This window comes from Neoarius graeffei, chromosome 2, assembly GCF_027579695.1.
Source record: "Neoarius graeffei isolate fNeoGra1 chromosome 2, fNeoGra1.pri, whole genome shotgun sequence".
Lineage (NCBI taxonomy): Eukaryota > Metazoa > Chordata > Actinopteri > Siluriformes > Ariidae > Neoarius > Neoarius graeffei.
In genome coordinates this window covers 91,740,197-91,766,358 of record NC_083570.1, presented here as the reverse complement: position 1 = coordinate 91,766,358, position 26,162 = coordinate 91,740,197, and the positions used below count along the sequence as shown (strand labels likewise).

General features: G+C 40.7%; 1 protein-coding gene across 3 annotated transcripts in view; it reads left to right on the top strand.

The window, feature by feature from the left end:
* Window positions 1-26,162, top strand: part of ndst1a (N-deacetylase/N-sulfotransferase (heparan glucosaminyl) 1a) — a 241,469-nt gene that overhangs the window by 122,169 nt on the left and 93,138 nt on the right. The gene's annotated exons all lie outside the window — the stretch shown is intronic.

The following is a 26,162-nucleotide window of genomic DNA, read 5'->3' as shown; positions in this document are numbered from 1 at the left end:
TCCAGGACTAACTGCATACCGGGAAAGACAGTTCAGATCTCCGGACATTATGTGAAGTGTAAACAGTGAGACAGTGTACTGTACTGTATATGTCTTTTTGAACTAGTACTCGGAGAGGTAGTCTAACTGAACGTTATTTCTTCTCAGGGAGTTTTTCCTTTGCCATTCGCTCCTGCTCCTGTCTTGCTCATTAGGGATGTGATGTTCGGTAGGACTGCTTTGTGAAATTGTTTATTGTGAAACGCACTATGTAAATAAACTAAAAATAAATTTGATCACTTTTGTCCAGAATGAATCATGGATTAAACATGCCCCTGTTCCAAGAAACGTCTTGTAGGGATTTAATTCAAAATGAATATATTTTTCTCCAAAAAAAAAATCTTAGTTTCAACATTTGATATGTTGTCTTTGTACTATTTTAAACGAAATATAAGGTTTCCATGATATGCAAATGATCACATTCTGTTTTTATTAACATTTTACCCAATGATCCAACTTTTTGAATTATTATTATTATTATTATTATTATTATTATTATTAATAATAATTTTAATTTATTTATTTTGAAATGGGGCTGTAATATGTTAATATGTTAGTGTCCTACTATTTACATTTTCAAACCTCCTTTGGTGAAATTACTCCAACTCAAGTAGTGTTCAGAAAAACAAACAAAAAAACAATAAAAATTCTCAGTTTTAACATTTGATATGTTGTCTTTATACTATTTTTAATGAAATATAAGGTTTCCATGATATGCAAATCATCACATTCTGTTTTTATTAACATTTTACACAGCGATCCAACTTATTATTATTATTATTATTATTATTATTATTAATTTTTTATGGGGCTGTAATATGTTACTATGTTAGCGTCCTACAATTTACATTTTCAAACCTCCTTTGGTGAAATTACTCCAATTCAAGTAGTGTTCAGAAAAACAAACAAACAAAAAAACCCAATAAAAATTCTCAGTTTTAACATTTGATATGTTGTCTTTATACTATTTTTAATGAAATATAAGGTTTCCATGATATGCAAATCATCACATTCTGTTTTTGTTTACATTTTACACAGCAATCCAACTTTTTAAATTATTATTATTATTATTATTATTATTATTATTATTATTATTATATTTTATTTATTATTATTATTTTTTTTAAATGAGGCTAGAATATGTTAGTATGTTGCTGTCCTACAATTTACATTTTCACACCTCCTCTGGTGAAATTACTCCAACTCAAGTAGCGCTTAGAGAAAAAAAAAAATAATAATGATAAAAAAAAAAGTTAGCTGCTATGTTTTGGATTGCTGATTGTTGCCAGAAACAGACAGAAAGCAGAAAACAGACTGTACTGTAAATGACACTCATGGTAGGACTTTCCAGGTCAAGTCCCTGGTGAAACAGGCTAATCTGTCTCAAACTCAGTCTTTCACTTACTTTCTCAAACTCATCCTCTCTCTATTGGACCGACTAATAATTCATCAATCTTGTGCTGCTTGTATCTGCTTTGTCCAACTTTCATGTATTATTGAGCTCACTCAAAAGCCAGAGTTGAATAATAGATGTTTGGAGTGAATTATGCCATGACTTATCCAGCTCTGCAGGTCTTTCCTCTTCTCCTACAGTACTTTTGTTTTGCTAGCTTTAGAATTTCACCAGGATATTCGTTTGTTTCACTGTTGTCATGTCACAGTCCGAGATTTATCTGAAACCTCAGTGTGGATTTAAAAAATGAATGAAGTACCGAAATGATCACCTGCTATGCCAGCTCACTTCACATCCACACAGTGTTGTGCAAGTTCACACTTTTTTTGAACTAGTTCAAGTTCAGTTCAAACATGTTAAAAGTGAACTGTTCACGTTCATAGTTCACAGTTTTAATTCTGAACTAGTTCAAAGTTCAGTTCATTTTACTTTTAGGTGGGATATGAAAATAAAGACTAAAATCATACGCTACATTCTAGCTCAAAACTACTCACATATTATAGATATTATATTCTATCACACAAAATGGAAGTTATTGTACATACTATATATGGAAAAAAGGACAAAATATTTTGATTTCTTCACTGACTCAACCACTGCTACCAAAACGTTACACGTGACTTCAAACAAATGCTTTCAGTTTCAACTAACAGTAACTTCTAATAAACGACAACTAGACTTCCTCATAAATGTGTGTGTTTCTAAAAAGATGACTGCCAATATGTATATACACTGAAGGAGTGCTATTTTAAGATCCATATCAACAGCACTGACCATATCAACCATATTGATCAGACAGAGGGATGCATGCTCAACGGCTTTTTATTTCTCAAAATACAAAACAGGAAAACTTCAGATAGCCTCATTCTTCAGTACACATCTGTGGATGCACACAACAATCAAATTTCTAAAATTATTTGGCATTGTACTCGTCTGTGTTCTCCGTGCCGCTACTTGAACTTTCACTGGCCGTGTTGCTGTGATTGTGCGGCGGCTGTGGTGTGCGCGCTGTCTGCTGCCTGTAGCTAGGGAACGCTGGGTTACGCCTACTCTGCTCTGCTGCATCATGGGTAACGTAGTATGGAGCCAAATCATAGAGCCATCCACTATCTCCGGCTTCACACTACGTTATCCATGATGCATTGCACACACGTGGCACCTCAGGGCAGTGAATGACAACAACATCAGACTGACAGTGAAGTAGTAGAACGTAAAATATCTTGCAGGTAGACGTGCCACTCGATTCATCAGGTTTCATGTTTCGTTCATCTTCATGTATGTCGTTCATGTCGCATAATTTGAACGAATTCACGTTCAAGTTCTTTCATTACAAAGTTGTTGCGTTCAGTTCAAAGTTCATGGAAAAACGAGCGTGTTCAGTGAACGCGTTCTTTTGAACGCGTTCATGCACAACACTGCATCCACACGTCATTTCCATGCACATACCATACTGTAGTTAATAACTTGACGTAGGGGTGATACTTTCTCCGAAAAGTCTACAAAGTCAGTGCTGCATGATTATTTTGCATATGTTGTGTCGAAATTTGACCCCTATTCCCCATATAGAGCAGTGTTTAAGGTCCAGCCATTTTCCTTTTTGTCTAAAATTGCAGTGGACAAATGATATTTAAATCATATTGGCTGGCTTTTTTTCGTGGTATATCAGATATATTCCATTCAGTTAGCATGATATTGAACGAGTCGAAGACTCGTTCAGTATCATGCTAGCTGAATGAAATATATCTGATATACCACGAAAAAAGGCATTATTGTTATTATTAATATTATACCTACACACACTCCTCATATCAGCATTCTCGAAGGCCAACACTAGCTTACCCGCGACTCAGCGTTGTTAGCGCAGCAGTGAAGTCACCTTCCAGCCAGTGTAGCATTCATCAGTAGTGTTAGTGAATGCTAATAAAGCGGTCAAGCCAGTGCTATCGAGAGCAAGTAGCACAAGCTAATGACCAAGAAACTAAGATTTCTGTCTCCAGACTCTTCTTCCACACACACTCGCTACAGTATTTTTCACTCAGACTTAAGTATTCATTTCTCTGTGTAACTTACTTAGTTACTTTTAAAATCAACATCGACAGCTACACACAACGGAGCGACCTGGCAGCCAAAATTCTCTTAAAATCTTCCATATTTAACGAAGCAAACCTGGCAGCCATATTTGTTTATAAGTTGTCACAGTTGTTCTCTAGGGCGCAAGTTTTATATCTACAATGTGTCTCTTTTCCAGTTTTTCGATGTCCGTTAGTATGTTTTTCTCTCCTAAATATTCGTGAAGAATATCTAATGAAGTTTTGGTAGCCTTTCAGGTGTCCAATGCGTCCTTCTCTTTCTCAGCGAACACAGAAATGATTGTGCACATGCGCAGCCGAAAACTTTCTCACTGGATATTTGCATCAGCTCCGATGTGTGATGTCGTGTTGTCTTGACAACCATGCAATATCGTAAACCATATTCAATGCTCATTCTCCATTGGGTAGGATAAGCAATATGCTAACAATATTGCATGCTATCGAATCAAATGAATGAAACCTGCTAGAAGGGAATAGAACATGTTTTTATTCCATTGAAAAAGTGTTCTGCATGTATAATAATTAACGATATTGGTCTATATATATATATATATATATATATATATATATATATATATATATATATATTTTATCTCTGGTGTCCTGTAAATGCGGAGTACAGCCAGTTCAGGCCACATCTGCACCACAATACATAGCTGCTACTTTTAGCATGAAATTCACATGCCAGAGTGGACACCAGAGCAGCCAGCTTTGCATTTTACTGTATTTTCAGCATTAGGACGAGAATTCAGTCACAAATTAGTTTTTTTTTTTGAGATTGTGATTAGTTTTTCAAAATAGCAAAATCATGCCAGTTTTACACTGAAAATAAAATGTCAGAGGAATTTTAAATTTGCAGTTTTATTATGACAGGAGATGCTTATTTTTCAACTGAATTTGAAATGCAGTTGCATATAGGGGAGAGTGGGGAGACTTGGGATGGCAGAGACTTGGGACAGTTTGTATTCCCATAAATTAATTTCAACCAATCAGGTTTTAGATGACATCAGAAGTTAGATGTTGCCCTTAGAGTAACCTACTTGCTTTAGAGCCATGAAGCTGGACACTGCAGCACGGGCGATTGCTCTAAGACAACGAGGGAGGCTCAGCCTCCTCTAAAAATGACGAACATCGTGTAGGATGAATTGCGCTAGGCTTATGTTATAGCCGACCTTATAACATTGCTATTTCAGATCCAGAATCATAGAAATATATGTGCTTAACCCAACTACAGTGCGAAATCATTCTGTTATAACTTTCCCCAGTTCGCCTAATGTGTGCGTGAGGTTTTCCCCCTCGTGACAGCGCGATGCAGCCCAGCCTCAGTGCACTTCAATGGCATTTGGGAGCTCTGCGCTTTTCAATCTCAAAATGCAAGACGATTATTGGACAAATACTGCGAAAACGCCCGCCCACGGAGTCCCAGCCTCACAGTGGGAGGGACATGGCAAAGCTTTCCGCGAGGAGACTGGTGATTGGTGAAAGCGGCCGGATATTTTCTTTGATTGACAGCTCTTTTCAAATATAGACAGGAAGCGGTGAATTTCAGTTCAGTCCCATGCGGATTCGCAAGTGCTGTGGTGTATTGTAAGAGATCAGCTTACATTTCGATTTCATTCATTACATACGGTTTCTACCAGCTTTTTTAGTTTGTATATATTTTCATTGTAAATAAAGTGTAAATATAGTGTTGTCAAGTTTGCTATCTTAGTTCCAGAAATTTCGTTTATTTGAGTGACTGAACTTGAACTTGAGGGGGCTAGTCAGCTAGCAAGAAAGCTGCGCACGGATGCCAAGCATTGCTGATTTAATTTTGGCGAAGCCATTTGCCAGTCTTCCTTTCGAGGAAAAAATTAAAATTAAAGAGCAGGGTAGACCAACGCCTCAAATTGACTTGGTGAAAAAGGTAGGGAATAATACTCGTTCCTTTCAGCTCTCCTGGTACGAGAAAGTGAATTGGCTAACAGCAAGTGACCCACATCAACAACAGTAAATAGGCTACTTTAGTAATATTTCATGGATGGACCAAAAATATAGAATCTATTTAAAATGTTTATGCTGAGTATATTATATTGGAATATATATTTTTCTGGATATGAAATAAACACAGCTATAATTTGGAAAACATTTTTAAACAAAACACAGCCGAGAACATTTCACACTACAGACCTGGATTAAAAGTGAAGGGTTATCAAAATTGTCAGTAAAACATTTCTCAGTCAAAATAAGTAAAATATAGGGAAAGTGAATGAAATGTGTGGCACCCAGCTCTATGTTTGGCTCCCCAAGGTCAGTGCTTGTGCCTATTCCAGAACACTCTGCTGTTACTGCTGAGGTTCCTGACAAAGAGCTGCTTTCAATAATGATCAATTTTTAAACAACATGCCACAATTTTAAAATATAAAATGTTAAAATATACCCCCCCAACACCACCATCATGTATATTGGACAGTAGGCTAATGGGCCAAAAGAACCTGTTATTTCACAGTTTGTGACCCTGCCAACAATCAGCCAGATCAGAGGCAAGAGTATGGGCAAAATTGATGTGTTTTTTCTTTTTTCTTTTAAAATCTGGAAATATCGTAACTGACCAGCCTCCCCTGTTTGAAAGACTACCAGCTGCCACTGCACTACAGTAAGGTTTATGCAGTTCAATATTGTATTCAACCAAAACTTGTATTTTCTACTTCGCCTTCACCTTCATTCTATGGTGTAATGTACGCTGGTGAATTGGGGATTTGTTAGGAATTAAAAGATGGAGCCCAGAGTTACCAGATATAGTATTATTTATTAAACTTAAATTCTGGGGAAACTCATTTAAGGATTTTTTTTTTCCAAAATAGGGAGAGTTGGGACAGTTCATCATGTTACAGGTTTTTTCTTGTGGTTTACAAATATATTGCTTAAAAAATTCTTGTTAAAAATGTGGGTGTGTCCCTGCATGAGGATTAAATTTATTTCATTCCTTCTTGAGAATGGAACTGTTTTGTCTCGTCAGGTTTTGGGTAAACTGATATTTTTCTCTCGCTGTACCAGCAGTGTCTGTTCATACAGTTCATACTGTATGTTACGGTTTTGATATTAAATAAAAATTAAACATGTAGGCCTCTGTATTTTATTTTTGTTCCATGTCTCCCCACTATGTCCCAAGTCTCCCCTCAATGTCTTATGTTTCCACACAAAATAAAGTGAAGTCTGAAGGACGGTATATGTGAAAGGCCGAGAAACTAATTTTGTAGTAAGAGGGTACAGTAAATAATCTCTAATGCAATATGAATGTGACGCTACCTGCAGAGAATTTCACACAATCTACAAAAGCTGAAAACCTGTCTGAAGTCTCCCTGCTGTCGCTTCCCTACACGTTTAATTTAGCATTATTAATTTGTGCTAGCAGCGCTGGCGCAAATTGTTACTCTCACTCAGGAGCTTTCTACTTTCTTCTTCTCCTTCTTCTTCAATTATTATTATTATTATTATTATTCTCATAACATTTTTTAGGACGCTATCTCTCCCTCAGTTTTCAACCAATCATCACCAAATTTCATGTGAAGAATACCTCTGGGCTGAATTAAGTTGCTATGACTTTTGGTGCTGATCTGGATCACCGAACCAGAATGATCCATGAAAGGGCTTTTTTTTTCCAATCACTTAAACTTCTGTCAATTTTCATGATTTTTTCAATCACTTTTTAAATTTTTGTTCAGCGAAATAACCTTCACCTTGCCCTTCAATTGACACATGTCAGGTAGCGCAAATTACTGTGACTTTAGTCAGTCTCTATCTAGCTTTTAATTCTTACTTGAATTTAACGTTCACGACAATGACATCCTCATTTCTTTCTTTCTTTCTTTCTTTCTTTCTTTCTTTCTTTCTTTCTTTCTTTCTTTCTTTCTTTCCCACCCATCAGTCCTTCCCCTCCCATTTTCCTCTCTTCCCTGAGCGACATTGTGTTGATTTTTCCGACATGATACTTTCATAATTTATTTTCTGTGTTGATTGAAACTGAGCTGAATTTTCTGACCTCATCATGAGTTTATTATTGTAAAAGAGACGTATTCCTAATGAGATCAAGAACGGAAATAATCAATGAGTAACAACCAGCTCAACAACCTTTTATCATCTCATGTCCTTTCTTTAGGCGGCACGGTGGTGTAGTGGTTAGCGCTGTCGCCTCACAGCAAGAAGGTCCGGGTTCGAGCCCCGTGGCCGGCGAGGGCCTTTCTGTGTGGAGTTTGCGTGTTCTCCCCGTGTCCGCGTGGGTTTCCTCCGGGTGCTCCGGTTTCCCCCACAGTCCAAAGACATGCAGGTTAGGTTAACTGGTGACTCTAAATTGACCGTAGGTGTGAATGGTTGTCTATGTGTCAGCCCTGTGATGGATGACCTGGCGACTTGTCCAGGGTGTACCCCGCCTTTCGCCCGTAGTCAGCTGGGATAGGCTCCGGCTTGCCTGCGACCCTGTAGAAGGATAAAGCGGCTAGAGATAATGAGATGAGATGAGATGTCCTTTCTTTCTTTCTTTCTTTCTCTCTGATCAACTTAATAGCTACTGCCGTATTTTCTAGTATGTCTTATAACAGGGTTAAATATTTAAAAACGTGTTCTCTAAATTTGTCCAGAGCGGTCTTGCACTGCCTCATTCTCTCTCTCTCTGATCTCAATATACTCTTCAGAGCTTAATTAGGATCAAATCAATCATGTATGGACAATGTGTCCAATTAGGAGTAGCTCTTCTGGTGCAGCGTACTTATTCTCAGCGGGTGTTGTTATCTGTTATTAAGCCTCTTTTTTCCTTGTGTGTTGGTCTTCACAGTGTACAGAGCCAACATTGTGCTGTAATCACACATCCGTTCTGTGCAAGGTTGCTCTCTGGACGACTGATAAACCATGACTAATAAAAGCAACAAAGAGCATGTTGTTTAAGCATCGTGTAGCCAAAAGTCATCCAGCGCCATCAAGCAACTGTTTATACGTTTTTTGTTTTTGTTTTTTTTAATTCAGCAATGTAAATGATTTACTTCCCTGCTTTACGATTCCTGTAAACCACAACCTAACAGATGCTTTGACACAGAACTATGTTATCTAATGCCTGGATAAACTGTGACTGCAAATAGTGTTTTCACTGATTGAAAAGTGGTGATAAACAGAGTTGAGTGTTGTTTCTGTGGAATCCACCAGTCGCTCAACGTAATAATGTTATATGACAAACGTTTACACTGGAAAATAGTGGAGAGACTTTCAACCATGAACCTCAAGCTGTTGGTCCTCCAAAGCAAAGTTCTCGTCTCGTCTCGTCTCGTCTTCTTCCGCTTTATCCGGGACCGGGTCGCGGAGGCAGCAGTCTAAGCAGGGAAGCCCAAACTTCCCTTTCCCCAGACACCTCGGCCAGCTCCTCGGGAAGAACACCGAGGCGTTCCCAGGCCAGCCGAGAGACATAGTCCCTCCAGCGTGTCCTGGGTCTTCCCCGGGGCCTCCTCCCGGGGGGACATGCCTGGAACACCTCCCCAGGGAGGCGTCCAGGAGGCATCCGAAAAAGATGCCCGAGCCACCTCAGCTGATTCCTCTCGATGTGGAGGAGCAGCGGCTCTACTCCGAGCTCCTCCCGAGTGACTGTGCTTCTCACCCTATCTCTAAGGGAGCGCCCAGCCACCCTGCGAAGGAAACTCATTTCGGCCGCTTGTATCCGCGCTCTTGTCCTTTCGGTCATTACCCAAAGCTCATGACCATAGTTCTGCAAAGTTCTGTCATGATTTTGAAATCATGCTTCATGAATCGTTGAAGTGTAAAAGTGAACCATGTTTGGCTCCTGAGTGGACAGAAACAGAAAGTGTTCGCTCTGTCGTCAAGACACCACAAGGTCAAATCCCGACCATGCCACATTCATCCGTGAGCAAAATTATCTGTGCTGTCTGGGTGGGAGTGATGACATACAGCTACTCACTCCTGTCAATCACAGTGACACGAGCCAATCGTTGGTGTGTTTCAGCATGACATAACACATGTTAAGGCCCGGTCTATAACGATAACTATGAATAAATCAGTCCCCTGCAGTTTATGTGGTTGGTGCTCACACCAGACCGATAACGATACCTATAATCCAGGCCTGGGTTTATCCGTATCGGTGAGATTGCTTCTGGAATGATTTTTCCAGGCCTCAACCTGATCCAATAAAACATCTGACCAATCAGGTAACTGTTTACATGTGACATTTTCTGAGCATGTGCTATTTTTCCCCGGGCATTTTTGTACATCCTTGTTGCATCATGAAGTCACAGAATACAGATTGATGGAAAATAAAAAAAAAATACAAACCACGGATCGTTTATATATGATTTTCTGTGAAATATCAATCGTAAATTAATAAACATATAAATGCAGGTAAGATATTTTAATTATGAACTTCAGCAGTCTAAATATTTAATTGCTTTAGACTTCTTAATTTTTTATCCGTGATGCATTATCCGTATGAAATCGGTAATCAATCTGTAATATACTGAAACATCCGTGACCAATCCGTAAATTATTAGCATCCGTGATGCATCCGTATTAAAATCTGTAACCACTCCGTATTTTGTATCCTTTTTTTTAAATTATATTTCCGTAGTCCGTGACCTATCTGTATTATGTCAGCCGCCGGAGTGAGTGCATGGGCTGTTTTGAAACCCAAGCTGTACAGTATGACCCGGAATAATGTGGTACTACTTGAAAAAAGCTTCCATGACTATTCATAAGTTGCATGCATTTATTTCCCTGAGTGTCAGGACCAAGCGATTATTATAGTCGGGATTATAGTTGTGGTGTGACTGCTCCAGACTACAACCCCGATTCCAAAAAAGTTGGGACAAAGTACAAATTGTAAATAAAAATGGAATGCAATGATGTGGAAGTTTCAAAATTCCATATTTTATTCAGAATAGAACATAGATGACATATCAAATGTTTAAACTGAGAAAATGTATCATTTAAAGAGAAAAATTAGGCCATTTTAAATTTCATGACAACAACACATCTCAAAAAAGTTGGGACAAGGCCATATTTACCACTGTGAGACATCCCCTTTTCTCTTTACAACAGTCTGTAAACGTCTGGGGACTGAGGAGACAAGTTGCTCAAGTTTAGGGAGAGGAATGTTAACCCATTCTTGTCTAATGTAGGATTCTAGTTGCTCAACTGTCTTAGGTCTTTTTTGTCGTATCTTCCGTTTTATGATGCGCCAAATGTTTTCTATGGGTGAAAGATCTGGACTGCAGGCTGGCCAGTTCAGTACCCGGACCCTTCTTCTACGCAGCCATGATGCTGTAATTGATGCAGTATGTGGTTTGGCATTGTCATGTTGGAAAATGCAAGGTCTTCCCTGAAAGAGACGTCGTCTGGATGGGAGCATATGTTGCCCTAGAACCTGGATATACCTTTCAGCATTGATGGTGTCTTTCCAGATGTGTAAGCTGCCCATGCCACACACACTAATGCAACCCTATACCATCAGAGATGCAGGCTTCTGAACTGAGCGCTGATAACAACTCGGGTCGTCCTTCTCCTCTTTAGTCCGAATGACACGGCGTCCCTGATTTCCATAAAGAACTTCAAATTTTGATTCGTCTGACCACAGAACAGTTTTTTTTTAAATGAGCCTTGGCCCAGAGAAGACGTCTGCGCTTCTGGATCATGTTTAGATACGGCTTCTTCTTTGAACTATAGAGTTTTAGCTGGCAACGGCGGATGGCACGATGAATTGTGTTCACAGATAATGTTCTCTGGAAATATTCCTGAGCCCATTTTGTGATTTCCAATACAGAAGCATGCCTGTATATGATGCAGTGCCGTTTAAGGGCCCGAAGATCACGGGCACCCAGTATGGTTTTCCGGCCTTGACCCTTACGCACAGAGATTCTTCCAGATTCTCTGAATCTTTTGATGATATTATGCACTGTAGATGATGATATGTTCAAACTCTTTGCAATTTTACACTGTCGAACTCCTTTCTGATATTGCTCCACTATTTGTCGGCGCAGAATTAGGGAGATTGGTGATCCTCTTCCCATCATTACTTCTGAGAGCCGCTGCCACTCCAAGATGCTCTTTTTATACCCAGTCATGTTAATGACCTATTGCCAATTGACCTAATGAATTGCAATTTGGTCCTCCGGCTGTTCCTTTTTTGTACCTTTAACTTTTCCAGCCTCTTATTGCCCCTGTCCCAACCTTTTTGAGATGTGTTGCTGTCATGAAATTTCAAATGAGCCAATATTTGTCATGAAATTTCAAAATGTCTCACTTTCGACATTTGATATGTTGTCTATGTTCTACTGTGAATACAATATCAGTTTTTGAGATTTGTAAATTATTGCATTCCGTTTTTATTTACAATTTGTACTTTGTCCCAACTTTTTTGGAATCGGGGTTGTAGAACTATGTTCAGGCAGAGGTAGTTATAGGTATAGTTATATTTATCGGTGTGGTGGATGGGAATTGGCAGGTGACCAAATATATTTACTTTATGATCTCTCCCCCCCCATGAACTTTAAATAGTCTTTAAATGGACAAACAAACAATCAAACCTTATACTATCTCGATTTGGTATTATCTTTCCAAATGACTCACAAACGAAACTGTGGTTTGGGTCTACTGATACTTTTGGATCAGTAGTATTTATTAAAATACTACTGTTGAAGCATTTTACATTCACGTCAACCTGCTAACAACCAACTAATATCGAGTCAGCTAGATGGAAAATGGTCATCTTGCTGGATTTCCCACCAGTCAGACTCCTGTGGGATGAATTTTACCCCCACAGTGAGAAAAGCATCTCTCATCAGTCACTTGACTGGTCACTTCAATCAAGTGGGTTTCATCCAAACCTCAATAACTCAATAACTCAAAAGCAAGGAGCCTCTAAATATTGACCACAGAGGTCTAGTGTGTTCTGTCAGTAGACAATACAGAAATAAAAAGCTTGAAGGCTTTTGTGTACTATTGTACACGTTTAAATAGTTTTCATGGAGGATTTATTTATTTATTTATTTATTTCAGTTAAAAGTGTCCCTGGCTAAAAAAAAAAAAAAAGGTTCAGACAGGCTGATGTAGAGCGTTTTGAACTGGTTTGAAATATGTTTGTGTACTCATTGTCTACAGAGTATAGACATCGGCTCCTGCATTAATCAGAAGCTGATGGCTGCCAAGGAAAATGAAATGGCTCGAGTAGAACTCTGGAGAGACTCTAATACACTGACACCTGCTGCAACAGTGAATTAAAAACAGTTAAGCGCTGATTTTATATATATCTATGGTCGCACGGTGGTGTAGTGGTTAGCGCTGTCGCCTCACAGCAAGAAGGTCCGGGTTTGAGCCCCGGGGCCGGCGAGGGCCTTTCTGTGTGGAGTTTGCATGTTCTCCCCGTGTCCGCGTGGGTTTCCTCTGGGTGCTCCGGTTTCCCCCACAGTCCAAAGACATGCAGGTTAGGTTAACTGGTGACTCTAAATTGACCGTAGGTGTGAATGTGAGTGTGAATGGTTGTCTGTGTCTATGTGTCAGCCCTGTGATGACCTGGCGACTTGTCCAGGGTGTACCCCGCCTTTCACCCGTAGTCAGCTGGGATAGGCTCCAGCTTGCCTGCGACCCTGTAGAACAGGATAAAGCGGCTACAGATAATGAGATGATATATATATATATTTACAGTGCTCAGCGTAAATGAGTACACCCCCTTTGAAAAGTAACATTTTAAACAATATTTCAATGAACACAAACAATTTCCAAAATGTCGACAAGACAAAGTTTAATATAACATCTGTTTAACTTATAACGTGAAAGTAAGGTTAATAATATAACTTAGATTACACATTTTTCAGTTTTACTCAAATTAGGGTGGTGCAAAAATGAGTACACCCCGCAACAAAAACTACTACATCTAGTACTTTGTATGGCCTCCATGATTTTTGATGACAGCACCAACTCTTCTAGGCATGGAATGAACAAGTTGGCGACATTTTGCAACATCAATCTTTTTCCATTCTTCAGCAATGACCTCTTTTGGGCGGCATGGTGGTGTAGTGGTTAGCACGGTCGCCTCACAGCAAGAAGGTTCTGGGTTCAAACCCAGCAGCCGGCGAATGCCTTTCTGTGTGGAGTTTGCATGTTGTCTGTGTGGGTTTCCTCCGGGTGCTCCAGTTTCCCCCACAGTCCAAAGACATGCAGTTAGGTTGACGTGGGGCGGCCTTGGGCTGAGGTGCCCTTGAGCAAGGTACCTGACCCCTGACTGCTCCCCGGGCGCTCTGGTGTGGCTGCCCACTGCTCTGGCTGTGTGTGTGCGTGTGTTCACTGCTTCAGATGGGTTAAATGCAGAGGATGAATTTCACTGTGCTTGAAGTGTGCATGTGACAAATAAAAGTTTCTTCTTCTTTTAGTGACTGGATGCTGGATGGAGAGTGATGCTCAACTTGTCTCTTCAGAATTCCCCATAGGTGTTCGATTGGGTTGAGATCAGGAGACATACTTGGCCACTGACTCACTTTCACCCTGTTGTTCTTCAGAAATCCAACAGTGGCCTTAGATGTGTGTTTAGGATCATTGTCATGTTGGAAAAGTGCACGACGACCAAGGGCACGGAGTGATGGTAGCATCTTCTCTTTCAGTATAGAGCGATACATCTGTGAATTCATGATGCCATCAATGAAATGCAGCTCCCCGACACCAGCAGCACTCATGCAGCCCCACATAAGGACACTGCCACCACCATGTTTCACTGTAGGCACCATGCATTTTTCTTTGTATTCCTCACCTTTGCGACGCCATACAGTTTTGAAGCCATCAGTTCCAAAAACATTTATCTTGGTCTCATCACTCCAGAGTATAGAGTCCCAGTAGTCTTCGTCTTTGTCAGCATGGGCCCTGGCAAACTCTAGGCGGGCTTTTTTGTGCCTGGGCTTTAGGAGAGGCTTCTTTCGTGGACGGCATCCATGCAGGCCATTCCTCTGCAGTGTACGCCGTATTGCGTCACGGGAAATAGTCACCCCAGTGTGGCTTTCTACTACTTTAGATAACTGCAGTGAACTTGCATGCCAATTTTCTTCAACCCTTCTCATCAGAAGACGCTCCTGTCGAGGTGTTAACTTCCGTGGACGACCTGGACGTCTCTGTGAGATGGTTGCAGTTCCATCTTTCTTAAATGTTTGTGCCACTTTTGCTACAGTATTCTGACTGATAAGTAAAGCTTTGCTGATCTTCTTGTAGCCTTCACCTTTGTGGTGTAAAGAAATTATTTTCTTTGGGGAATTCTGAAGAGACAAGTTGAGCATCACTCTCCATCCAGCATCCAGTCACTAAAAGAGGTAAATGTTGAAGAATGGAAAAAGATTGATGTTGCAAAATGTCGCCAACTTGTTCATTCCATGCCTTGAAGACTTGGTGCTGTCATTAAAAATCATGGAGGCCATACAGAGTACTAGATGTAGTAGTTTTTGTTGTGGGGTGTACTCATTTTTGCACCACCCTAATTTGAGTAAAACCTGATCACTCTGAAGGGTTTCTAGGGCATGTGATTTTCAAGCACGTCTGGATTATTTTGATATAACGTGCAAAGGTGCAGGGCGGTACGGTGGTGTAGTGGTTAGCGCCGTCGCCTCACAGCAAGAAGGTCCGGGTTCGAGCCCAGTGGCTGACGAGGGCCTTTCTGTGTGGAGTTTGCATGTTCTCCCCGTGTCCGCGTGGGTTTCCTCCGGGTGCTCCGGTTTCCCCCACAGTCCAAAGACATGCAGGTTAGGTTAACTGGTGACTCTAAATTGACCGTAGGTGTGAATGTGAGTGTGAATGGTTGTCTGTGTCTATGTGTCAGCCCTGTGATGACCTGGCGACTTGTCCAGGGTGTACCCCGCCTTTCGCCCGTAGTCAGCTGGGATAGGCTCCAGCTTGCCTGCGACCCTGTAGAACAGGATAAAGCGGCTAGAGAGAATGAGATGAGATGAGATGAGATTATATGGACACATCCACAAAAAAAAATACGCATGTTAATCAAAAGAATTTTAATTTTGAACTGCTTCGCCATGTTGATAACGAGCATCAGGTCAGCAGGAAAACACTGGGAGTGACATCATTGGAGTGAAATATCGGGAATTATTATACATACAGGACACTTTTTCGATAGAATAAAAACGTGTTCTATTCCCTTCTAGCGGGTTTCATTCATTTGGTTTGACAGCATTCAATATTGTTAGCATATCGCTTATCCTACATATATTACGCCACTCTACCCAATGGAGAATGAGCACTGAATATGGTTTACGATATTACATGGTAGTCAAGATGACATGACGTCACATATCGGAGACGTAAAACTTCTGTGCTAGCAAGCGACTGTGACAATTTGTAAACAAACATGGCCGCCAGGTTTGCTTCATTAAATACGGAAAAATTTGAGAGCATTTTGAAAGAAAAAGACGCGTTGAACACCCGAAAGGAGCGTGTATGTACAGTATAATCAATAATAATATTGCCTGATTCTTTTCATGGTATAGCAAATATATTCCATTCAGCTACCATGATACTGAACTCGTCTTCGACTCATTCAGTATCATGCTAGCTGAATGGAATATATCTGATATACCACGAAAAAAAGCCAGCCAATATTATTTAAATATGTCACTCAGATCCATGATGTATTTTGTATGACAAATGCGAGTTTTTCAACACGAGAAGATAAACCTCACATCTTCAAACCAACATGTGATGTTCTTTTTATTTCTAGGCACATTCACAAATAAAAAGTACCCAAATTTATCAAAACAATTCATCAGTTTCCTCACGAGTGATATATAGAGATTTATTGTCACGGTTTCGGGTCTGCATGTCCCGGAGGTAGCTCGTATGAAAAGTACGGGTGGTGTATTTCCCAGTAATGCACTCGCTTCTATCTTTTATACACACACACACACACACACACACACACACACACACACACACACACATATACAACCCCGATTCCAAAAAAGTTGGGACAAAGTACAAATTGTAAATAAAAACGGAATGCAATGATGTGGAAGTTTCAAAATTCCATATTTTATTCAGAATAGAACATAGATGACATATCATATGTTTAAACTGAGAAAATGTATCATTTAAAGAGAAAAATTAGGTGATTTTAAATTTCATGACAACAACACATCTCAAAAAAGTTGGGACAAGGCCATGTTTACCACTGTGAGACATCCCCTTTTCTCTTTACAACAGTCTGTAAACGTCTGGGGACTGAGGAGACAAGTTGCTCAAGTTTAGGGATAGGAATGTTAACCCATTCTTGTCTAATGTAGGATTCTAGTTGCTCAACTGTCTTAGGTCTTTTTTGTCGTATCTTCCGTTTTATGATGCGCCAAATGTTTTCTATGGGTGAAAGATCTGGACTGCAGACTGGCCAGTTCAGTACCCGGACCCTTCTTCTACGCAGCCATGATGCTGTAATTGATGCAGTATGTGGTTTGGCATTGTCATGTTGGAAAATGCAAGGTCTTCCCTGAAAGAGACGTCGTCTGGATGGGAGCATATGTTGCTCTGGAACCTGGATATACCTTTCAGCATTGATGGTGTCTTTCCAGATGTGTAAGCTGCCCATGCCACATGCACTAATGCAACCCCATACCATCAGAGATGCAGGCTTCTGAACTGAGCGCTGATAACAACTTGGGTCGTCCTTCTCCTCTTTAGTCCGAATGACACAGCGTCCCTGATTTCCATAAAGAACTTCAAATTTTGATTCGTCTGACCACAGAACAGTTTTCCACTTTGCCACAGTCCATTTTAAATGAGCCTTGGCCCAGAGAAGACGTCTGTGCTTCTGGATCATGTTTAGATACGACTTCTTCTTTGAGCTATAGAGTTTTAGCTGGCAACGGCGGATGGCACGGTGAATTGTGTTCACAGATAATGTTCTCTGGAAATATTCCTGAGCCCATTTTGTGATTTCCAATACAGAAGCATGCTTGTATGTGATGTAATGCCGTCTAAGGGCCCGAAGATCACGGGGACCCAGTATGGTTTTCTGGCCTTGACCCTTACGCACAGAGATTCTTCCAGATTCTCTGAATCTTTTGATGATATTATGCACTGTAGATGATGATATGTTCAAACTCTTTGCAATTTTACACTGTCGAACTCCTTTCTGATATTGCTCCACTATTTGTCGGCGCAGAATTAGGGGGATTGGTGATCCTCTTCCCATCTTTACTTCTGAGAGCCGCTGCCACTCCAAGATGCTCTTTTTATACCCAGTCATGTTAATGACCTATTGCCAATTGACCTAATGAGTTGCAATTTGGTCCTCCAGCTGTTCCTTTTTTGTACCTTTAACTTTTCCAGCCTCTTATTGCCCCTGTCCCAACTTTTTTGAGATGTGTTGCGGTCATGAAATTTCAAATGAGCCAATATTTGTCATGAAATTTCAAAATGTCTCACTTTCGACATTTGATATGTTGTCTATGTTCTATTGTGAATACAATATCAGTTTTTGAGATTTGTAAATTATTGCATTCCGTTTTTATTTACAATTTGTACTTTGTCCCAACTTTTTTGGAATCGGGGTTTCGTGTGTGTGTGTGTGTATATATATATGTGTGTATATATATATATATATATATATATATATATATATATATATATATATAGTGTGTGTGTTATTTATTTATCTCAACTGTTGTTCTACATTTCCAGCATGAACTTTACTGTCGTGCTGATGATATTAGTGGCAGTATAAGTGATGTTTTATCTACATCCATGCTGTCCATAACCCAGACATGAACCTAATGTTAGGTTTGCAGGTGCCATTACCTGTGCTTCTGAATGAATACAATGCCAGGCTTTTCTCTAATGCAGAATGATATTGTTTCAGCCTGTGTATGATTTATGGTGTCTGTTAATGGCATTTTAGATAGTGGCCACATATCAGTCTGTCCTAAAAGCGCCACTGATGGGATGAAGACTTGCACTATCTTTCCTGGTCAATCTACCTGTCAGACCTGTGAGAGAGTTGCTTTGTCTCCGAGTCGTACCCTGAATAATAAGCAAGGAGAGTAGCAAAGAAGAGCGTAAATCACAGACAATTCAGCTTTCATGTGTGGAAAAGTGATTCCCGCTGAACCCAGCAGGCTATCTGTGTGAAATCTAACGAGCTGCCATGCTCTGATATGCACACCTCACCATTTTTTTCTGATGACTCAAGCATCTTTCTTGTGGGAACCCAGAGACCTGTTTTTGTTGTCTTTTTTTTTTTTTTCCTTGCTTCAGTCTGGCTTTTCTCCTGCATTAATCAGAAGCCGATGGCTGCCTAGAAAAATGAAATGGCTCGGGTAGAACTCTTTAGAGAGTCTAATACACCGACGCCTGCTGCAGCAGTGAATTAACAACCAGTTCAGCGCTTGTTCTTTTATACCTGATCACTCTGAAGGGTTTCTAGGGCATTTTGCATGCGATTTTCAAGCATGTCTGGATTATTTGGAATTTGATGTGACGTGCTTAGGTGGTGTTGTGGTGCAGAGTTATAGAGGAGATTTATTTATTTATTTATTTATTTTTAATAGCTGAATGTGTATCCAATACTTCATACCGTTTTAATACTTTCTGTACCACCTTAGCAATGTGATATGATTTTAATAAAGAAAGAATGCATATTGGTGGCACGGTGGTGTAGTGGTTAGCGCTGTTGCCTCACAGCAAGAAGGTCTGGGTTCGAGTCCCGTGGCCGGCGAGGGCCTTTCTGTGCGGAGTTTGCATGTTCTCCCCGTGTCCGCGTGGGTTTCCTCCGGGTGCTCCGGTTTCCCCCACAGTCCAAAGACATGCAGGTTAGGCTAACTGGTGACTCTAAATTGACCGTAGGTGTGAATGTGAGTGTGAATGGTTGTCTGTGTCTATGTGTCAGCCCTGTGATGACCTGGCGACTTGTCCAGGGTGTACCCCGCCTTTCGCCCATAGTCAGCTGGGATAGGCTCCAGCTTGCCTGCGACACTGTAGAACAGGATAAAGTGGCTACAGATAATGGATAGATGGAAAACGTATATTATTGATTATAAATCAAATTCATGGGTGGATAGGCTTGTGTAAATGATGCTTAACAAGTTATCACATGTATTTAAAAAACAACTCTGTATAAAGTTAAGGCCTGGTCTGACAATACCAATAACTATAACTACAACTGTACTGATAACTATGAATAAATCAGTCCCCTGCAGTTTATATGGTTGGTGCTCACACCAGACCGATAACGATACCTATAGCCCAGGCCTGGGTTTATCCGTATCGCTGAGATTGCTTCTGGAATGATTTTTCCAGGCCTGGACTTGATCCGATAAACATCTGACCAATCAGGTAACTGTTTACATGTGACGTTGTCTGAGCACATGCTATTTTTCTCCAGACATCTTTGTACATCCTTGTTGCATCATGAAATCACGGAATACGGATTCACAGAAAATAAAAAATATATATAATATAAAGTATGGATCTTTTATTCACAGATATACGATTTTCCTTGACATATCAATCATAAATTAATAAACATATAAATGCAGGTAAGATATTTTAATTATGAACTTCGGCAGTCCAAACATTAAATTGTTTTAGACTTCTTAATTTTTTATTCGTCCTGCATCATCCGTATGAAGTCGGTAACCAGTCTGTAATATACTGAAACGTCCATGACCGATCCATAAATCATTAGCATCCGTGATGCAGTCGTATTAAAATCCGTAACCCCTCCGTATTTTGTATCCTTTTTTTGAATTATATTCACATAGTCTGTGACCTATCCGTATTTTATCAACCACCGGAGTGAGTGCATGGGTTGTTTTGAAGCCCAAGTTGTACAGTACGACCTGGAATAATGTGCTACTACTTGGAAAAAACTTCCATGACTATTCCTTTAAGTTGCATGCATTTATTTCCCTGAGTGGCAGGACCAAGCGAGATTATAGTCGGGATTATAGTTGTGGTGTGACTGCTCCAGACTAGAACTACGTTCAGGCAGAGGTATAGTCAGAGTTTTAGTTTTAGGTATAGCTATAGTTATCGGTGTTGTGGGACCGGGCCCTTAGATAGCTTGCATTAGATTGCCATGAAATCAAGACAAACATTAAAGGAAATCCCAAGCGAATGTGAAACCTTACATTTGGCTTGTGTTGGGACTTTTAAAACTCACAATCAAGAAATAAAACTGTTGGGTTTTTTTTTTTAAATCAGCAAGCACTGTCAGTGAACTGCATTAGCTAAAGGCATCAAGCTTAAATAAATAAATAGCTCCGTTAAAGTAAAGCACTAAATATAGCAACCGCCTAGCATTACATTAAGAGGTTGTAGTGCATTGTTGCACTACAAGTCCACCACCTCCTCTTTCTTAGACACTGAAAAACAATGATGCATGTTACCTTTTGGCACCAGAAAACCGGTGTAACTTTTCATTGGCAGCTAGTCCAGTATGAAAGGTTCCAGCAGATGGGTTTTTGCTCTCTTGTTATGGCTATCACCAACAGGAATGATTGCTACTTGGGGCTGGGGCTCGAACCATTGTTTCCTAAGCATGCACTGTTCCAGAATCTGATTACCTCCACCAAGGAGATTATGTTTTTGGTGCAGTCTGTTTGTTTTTCTGACGTAAGCAAGATTGCGCAAAACCTACCAACCGGATTTACATGAAACTTGGTGGAAAGGTGGAGCCCGGGTCCAAAGAAGAACCTGTTAAACTTTTGAAGTGGATCCAAGTCACAAATTTATTTTCATTTTCACTAACGTTATGTAATATGTGGCGTTTTTCATACATCTGAAAATCCAGTAGAGAGCAGTGAAGTTGAATAGTGAAGGAAAAAACATAGCCAGTGTAGAAACACAATGACTCCATATCACAGTCCACATTCACGGGTACCACTAATCCTCTGGGATACACATGAAGGCGCATAATGCAAATAGTTTTTGAAATGTACAGTATCCAGAGAGATAAAGTGGTTGCGGCTGCAGATTTGCATATCATAACAGACACCTTTAGTGCAGTCATTCCAAGCTCATTTATGAAGCTGCTAATCAGTCAAAGGAACAAATGAGGTGTCCATGCTGACACAGTGACTACGTTTACATGCACATCCAAATCGAGCTACTGTCGGTAATCGAGCTAAGGGTCCCAGCAGGGGTGCCAGAGAAATCCAATCCTACATGCACACAAGGAAATCGAGCTATTGTGTGAGGTGCATTGTGCACCCGAGCCACAGGTGGCGCTACACGCCCCATCGTGTTGGTACACTTCCGGTTGTCGTCATGAAGAAGAACTGTTCAAGAGTATAAACAAAGTTATCAGCAGTGTTGCCAGATACTGCTGACGTTTTCCAGCCCAAAACATGTTCAAATCCGCCAAAATGCACTTAAAACCGCCCAATCTGGCAACACTGGCAGTTCCGTGTTCACAAGTTCCGTGCTCAAGCTGTTAGGCTTGCTCTAACAGACTGTATGGCTACAAACTGTCCTGCGCAGACCACTGTTTTGTAAGACAACTTATTTTGCACAATTGTATATTTTTCTAAAGTCCATTTTTTGCTTACAAAAAATTTTTTTTTTTGCTTACAAAAAATATTTTTCTAAAGTCCATTTTTTGCTTACAATTTAACTTATGTCTTAATAAACACACAAAAAGTTCAATTGTTTTGTTTTTATTGACATTCTTCAGATGTTGGACATCTACAGTATATACACACACACAAATACAGTGACTTGTTTATGTACACAATTCACAGCTGTGCAGCAGCTGTACAGATGTATTTGGTGATACAGTAAGTGAGCTAAATTTTAACAGTGCAAAGTAAGTTTATATTATATGGACACGGGTGGCACGGTGGTGTAGTGGTTAGCGCTGTCACCTCACAGCAAGAAGGTCCGGGTTCGAGCCCCGTGGCCGGCGAGGGCCTTTCTGTGCGGAGTTTGCATGTTCTCCCCGTGTCCGCGTGGGTTTCCTCCGGGTGCTCCGGTTTCCCCCACAGTCCAAAGACATGCAGGTTAGGTTAACTGGTGACTCTAAATTGACCGTAGGTGTGGATGTGAGTGTGAATGGTTGTCTGTGTCTATGTGTCAGCCCTGTGATGACCTGGCGACTTGTCCAGGGTGAAGTAAGTAGCTCGACTACGTAGCTCGATAGGGTTTACATGCACTAAGTAGCTCGGCAAAAATCGCATAATCTAGGTCGTGTAGCTTGATTCCGAGAAATCAAGTTCGGTTCAATTTCAGCCGAATTAAGGTGTATACATGGCATTTTGAACTTCGATTTCAGTCGAGCAACGGCAGAAATTCGATTTTCTCGATGTGCATGTAAACGCACTGAGTGTCATTGTAATTGCAGTTACTTCTACTTTTGTCCTTACGTTGCAGTTGTAGAACTCCTTGTTTGAGACACTTCTTATTGTTGGGGCATATATGTAAGCATTTCATTACTGCACAGTACAGAGCATGCCACAACATTTTGTGTGTCTATCTGTAAATAACAGACACATAGTCAGTCTGGCCTTTTCTGATTTGCACCTCAGCGTCACTTCAGGCGCTTTTAGACATTTCCAAAACAACAGGCTTCACTATTGACTTGTCTAGCAGTTTAGATTGAAATTGAATTCCAGCTCTCATTTAATTTGTCCTCTATACGAACGTGCTGGAGCGAGCCACTGCGAAAGTGGCATGAACACACACTCAAGTGCGTCGATAGCCAGAGCGCGCTGCAGATATGACAGCTTAGTCTTCGCCAAACCCCCCCAGAGCTGCCAAAAATGATAAATTACCCCTCAGCCCTCTCAGTAGTTGGCTCAGAGACAATCCAAGCTATTTGTTCCATCCAAGATATCGTGTAGGTAAACACAACAGAAGTGGTGTGTGTGTGTGTGTCTGTGTGTGCGAGTGCTCACGTGCATGGGTGTTTAAGTCACGAGACTGTATGCATCTGTGCTACGGGTGGGTGGGTATAAGTATGGGTCAGTGGGTGAGCAATTGAGTGTGTGTGTGTGTGTGTGTGTGTGTGTGTGTGTGTGTGTGTGAAAGGCTCATGTAATATATCGCCTGAGGTGTTCCATTTAATTTGCTCATCATGGTCCTGTCTGTTACAGTTCCATGGCCAACCGGTCACATGGTCCCCAGCGGAAAATGTCTTTCTCTTGATGGTCAGACCTCAGCAGTCAGTGCACATTGTTATGGCTCTGTAGGTTATGGGATTGATTGCAGGTCATAGCTGTTGTCTTTGTGCCCTCAGGCGAGGCTTTTACACCACATGGCTTCTCTACAGATTGCTCTGCATTTATTTAGTGTCTCTTGCCGCAAGCCAGATTGGTGGCTAAATGAGAGCTGGTTAATTTGTGTTCCTTTAAGTCAAAGTGTCATGAAATTATAAGCTCATTTTTCAATGCTCTGTGAATTGCAAAGCAATTATCATCCTCTGTCCAAATGAAGTTTGGCGGGGGATATAGACACGGGTTCCGTCTGTCCGTCCAGTCACGTTTTGGTTTCCGGGCTATATCTTTAAAACTACTGAAGATATCTTCATGAAACTTTGTATACATATCAAGCAACATGTGAACTGGTGCCTTTTGCTATTTTGGATTTTTGAAAAAAAAAAAAAAAGTATTTTTCAAATTGGGCAGCACGGTGGTGTAGTGGTTATTGCTGTCACCTCACAGCAAGAAGGTCCGGGTTCGAGCCCCGTGGCCAGCGAGGGCCTTTCTGTGTGGAGTTTGCATGTTCTCCCCGTGTCCGCATGGGTTTCCTCCGGGTGCTCCGGTTTCCCCCACAGTCCAAAGACATGCAGGTTAGGTTAACTGGTGACTCTAAATTGACCGTAGGTGTGAATGTGAGTGTGAATGGTTGTCTGTGTCTATGTGTCAGCCCTGTGATGACCTGGCGACTTGTCCAGGGTGTACCTTGCCTTTCGCCCGTAGTCAGCTGGGATAGGCTCCAGCTTGCCTGCGACCCTGTAGAAGGATAAAGCAACTAGAGATAATGAGATGAGATTTTTCAAATTTTTACATAAAAAATAGATTTTGACTCCATTTCTAAGATCAATATTCGTTTCCGGAGCATAGATCCAAAACTATTCATGATACGGATTTGAAACTTGGTGTACATGTTAACAAGGTGATGTAGATGTGCCTTTTCATATGAAGAAATTTGAGAAATTTTAATTTTTCATATTTCCATGGAGGCGGCACGGTGGTGTAGTGGTTAGCGCTGTCACCTCACAGCAAGAAGGTCCTGGGTTTGAGCCCCGGGGCCGGCGAGGGCCTTTCTGTGCGTAGTTTGCATGTTCTCCCCGTGTCCGCGTGGGTTTCCTCCGGGTGCTCCGGTTTCCCCCACAGTCCAAAGACATGCAGGTTAGGGTAACTGGTGACTCTAAATTGACCGTAGGTGTGAATGTGAGTGTGAATGGTTGTCTGTGTCTATGTGTCAGCCCTGTGATGACCTGGCGACTTGTCCAGGGTGTACCCCGCCTTTCACCCGTAGTCAGCTGGGATAGGCTCCAGCTTACCCGCGACCCTGTAGAACAGGATAAAGCGGCTAGAGATAATGAGATGAGATGTTTCCATGGAAACAATTTCAGACTTAATCTCTCAGGTTAGTCTTAGACGTAGGTTGTATTTCCGGAGCAGAACTTGAAAACTATGAGCGGTATGGTCTTGAAAGTTGGTGTATGTGTTGATTAAGTAATGTATATGTACCTTTTGGTACTAAGAAATGTGAATTTTTAATTTTTAGCTCACCTGGACCAAAGGTCCGGTGGGTTTATGCCATGGGCTGCTGAGGTCAGTGTAAAGAGGTAGGGTTGGTTTACTGCAGCAGAACTTGAAAATGTGACAATATGTTGAAACTTGATATATAGTTGGTATATAGGGCGGGGGATATAGATGACTCTGTCTTCTTGTTTCTATATTATTGTTCATACAATTGTAAAATACAGTTCAGTTTTATTTCTTTAAGATATTTTGAAGCCAATCTTCAAACATGCTTAAAGTATTTGGAAAATGAAGTTATGCTGATGTGCTGCAAGATTTTAATATTGTGATAAATTATGCACAATACACTTTTTCTAGGATGTTGCATGTCAGTATTTTTATAACAAACTCTGATCGGAAGTTAAAGTTTTGTACTGAATCTTTAGAATTGGCAAATGGTACAATTGTGTGCGGATTTTTAGCTCACCTGCCGTAGGGCGACGAGTTATTGCCATCACGCAGTGTCAGTCCGTCCACAATTCACAAAAATTGCTACTCCTCTCTGAGTTTTCAGTGGATTTTGATTCTGATTGTTTTGTTTGGAAGATCGAATCAGTCTGCACAAATGTTATTCCCTGGTTTTGCGAATTCTCATGAACAAATCGCTAATAGATGACTTGCAACCACGTCATGAGCATCCACCATGATAGTGGATATACAAAGCAACTACTGTAGGACGGCAGCCGCTGAAAGCGTGTCTGTAAACAATGCTGAATTTTCTCACTATTACACGATTTGAATGGTCAAGCGAAGATTCGATACAAAGAGATGTGTGGTTTTGACCCATATTATTTAAAAAAAGTCAGACTTTTCTGAAGATGCTTCTAC